Source organism: Primulina eburnea, chromosome 1 (assembly GCF_022965805.1).
Source record: "Primulina eburnea isolate SZY01 chromosome 1, ASM2296580v1, whole genome shotgun sequence".
Lineage (NCBI taxonomy): Eukaryota > Viridiplantae > Streptophyta > Magnoliopsida > Lamiales > Gesneriaceae > Primulina > Primulina eburnea.
Window position 1 is genome coordinate 46,414,695 of NC_133101.1, and position 3,176 is coordinate 46,417,870.

Here is a 3,176-nt window from a genome sequence, read left to right on the forward strand (position 1 = left end):
CTTGATGTTTTTAATTATGATCTACGCGCAAAAAATATTTTATTTTGGAGGTATGTGATATGTCTTGTGGCCACCCGGTAAAGAATGACTAGATTGTATGATTATGGGATTGGAAAGCGGTAAAGCATGATTGTGGACCTCTCTACCCGGTTAAGTATGACCGAAGATTTATATATGTGGGATTGGACATCCGCTCGAAATGCAGTGGTGATCCCTGTCAGCGCAGTACTGTGGTTTAGTCTGATCAGGTGATTTGTGTTACGGGTGATATAGGTGGATTTTACTTGTTTTTCATGTCATGTTTTGTCGCATTGTGTTGCATTTATGATTTAGATTGCATGAATTTTGTCATATATTAGAATATATTATGTTTTATTATTAATCATGTGTCTCGGTGTGAAATTGCAGGAGATTCATGCAAAAATGAAGAAAAAAAGAATTATTTTCGAAAGACTTCCGCCCGGGCGCAAATTCACATCCGCCCGGGTGCCTGAGAGCTGGGGTAAAATCAATTTTTCCGAAAGTTATCCGCCCGGGCGGACAGGGCGCGCCAAAGAGGAAGAAAAAAAATGAAATTTGCGCAAGCCATCCGCCCGGGCGGAAACTTATGCCCGCACGGGCGCGTCTGTAATTTTGGAAAACATTTTGGACGATTCCTTTCCTTATTTTCTGAAGCGGAGGATATGGAAGGGGTTGGAGGCACGATTTTGGACATTCAGACTTCATTGGAGCAGCCGCGCAAGCTTTGGAGAGGATTTTTTGGGCTTAAATTGAAGATTCGAAGCTTTCAGGGCGCCGTTCTTCGCAATTTCCGTCAATTCTAGTATTTCTAATTTTGTTTCTATCTTTTAACCATTATTTTGCTGATTTCAATCATTAATTCTAGTAGCTAATTTTATTATTTGTTGGGATTTCAGGGGATCCTACCCCGAACGTTGATTTGAATTAATTTATATTTCGATTGTTGCGTTATTCTTTATTATACTACTGTTTTATTGTGTTGTTAAAGTGTAGCTAACTTTGACAACGTTTTTATATTGCGAGTGAGTTGGAGAGATTAACTGGTGAAAGGAACGAGTAGAATATTCCGCGGATCTACAATTTATATAGATATATGAAATTGGATACGCGCCGATAGTCATAGTCCCGAGGGTCGAAAACTTGGGGATTTCATAAATCGACATAAAATTCACTCTTGATAAATAATTAAATACATTTAATTACTTCATTGAGTAGAATTAGTTTGGCATAGCTCGAGAGAGTGTGTTCAATTGAATAGGAAATCCTGTCGGAGGCATACAATCATTATCGAACAAATTAATTAATTAGCGTGGGGTAGGTGAACCGATATTCCCAGCAAATTCATTTCTTATTGAATTTTACTCAACCATTTTAGACATTATGTTTCATTACTTGATTTTGAATAATTTTATTTGCATGTTTATTTGATTAGAGTAGTAATAAAACAACCAATCAATTTTTGTTGCTAAAGATAATTGAAAATAATAATTGTCAAATACAGTCTCCAGTGGAACGATACTCGTACTTACGTACATTATACTATTACTTGAAATCGTGCACTTGCGATTAATTTTTGAGCATACAAAATCATATTTTATTAAGGATTCCACAGTGCAAGTTTTGCACGATCAAGTTTTTGGCGCCGTTGCCGGGGACTGTTAATTCACAATTTTATTTTTAGTTATTTTCTTTAGTATTCTCTATTTTACTTTGTTTGACACCTTCGATTTCTTTACAGATATCTCGTCTAGTGCATGCCAAAGTCACTTGACGTGGAGCTTGAGCAGTTCGACCCTGAAATTGAAAGAACTTTCCGCAGGAGGAGACAGTAGCAGAGACTGAAAGAACTGATGGAGAGGCACGAGAACGATGTGAGGAGGAACATCGTGAAGATAGACATGTTGAGATGCCACGCCGCATACCAATGCTAGATTATGCCCACCCTTCTTTGGATGGTGCAAGCCCTAGCATTGTGAGGCCTATTGTGCGGGCAAATCACTTCGAAATCAAGACAACTATAATTCAGATGATTCAGAACACAGTCCAATTTGGAGGATCTGCAGCAGATGAACCAAACACACACATCGCAGATTTTCTTGGGATTTGCGATACGTTTAAATTCAATGAATTTTCTGATGATGCTGTTAAATTGGGTTTGTTTCCTTTCTCCTTGCGTGATAAAGCTAAAGCATGGTTGAATTGTTTGCCAGTAGGTTCAATCACCACATGGGAGGATATGGCGAAAGCGTTTCTCATCAAATATTTCCTCCATCTAAGACCATGAAGCTTCGGACATACATCACTACCTTTGCTCAATTCGAGCATGAGTCGTTGTATGAGGCATGGGAGCGCTTCAAAGATCTCTTGCGTAGATGCCCGCATCACGAGTTGCCACTTGGGTTAGTTGTTCAAACCTTTTATTATGGTTTACTCACTCCTAATCGTACTATGATAGATGTTGTTGCATGTGGATACCTATTGAGGAAGACTGATGAAGAGGGATATGAGCTGTTGGAGGAGATGGCTACTAGCAGCTATCATCCTCAATTTGAAAGAAACAATCAGCGAAGAAGTGCAGTAGTTCACCAAGTAACTGATCTTTCTGCTATTACTGCACAACTTGATATTTTGAACAGGACTAGATGGCTTGAACATGGGTGGCACAGCTATGCGTCTTCAAGAGATATTCTGTGAAAAGTGTGGAGGTGAACATTTTGTGAAGGACTGTCAAGATCACAATCCATTTTATGTGCAAAATGAGGCATCGGTGAATCAAGTGGGAGTCCACAACCGTCCAAGGAATGATCCATACTCAAACACATACAATCCTGGATGGAGGCAATATCCCAACTTCTCATGGGGTGGTCAAAAAAGTCAGAATCGACCGCAAGGAGGAAAATCATATGGGAAACAGCCGATGTATAGATATGATCTTCCTAGAGAAGAGAAGTCCAACCTGGAGCAAATGATGTCTAAGTTTATTTCATCCACTGAAACTAGACTTCAAAACCAAGATGCATCTATAAAAGGCCTCGAGAATCAAATTTGACAGTTGGCCAAGATGATAGCAAGTAGAGAGCCGGGCACCTTGCTAAGCAACACAGAGACAAATCCAAAAGAGCAAGTGAAGGCCATTGAGTTGAAGAGTTGGAGAG

The 3,176-nt window shown here is 39.4% G+C and overlaps 1 non-coding gene across 1 annotated transcript; it reads right to left on the reverse strand.

The window, feature by feature from the left end:
• Positions 1-2,305: 2,305 nt before the first annotated feature.
• LOC140814834 (small nucleolar RNA R71) lies at positions 2,306-2,411 on the reverse strand. The gene has a single exon (XR_012114178.1). It is a non-coding gene; the product is annotated as a small nucleolar RNA R71 (small nucleolar RNA).
• Between the last annotated feature and the right edge of the window lie 765 nt (positions 2,412-3,176).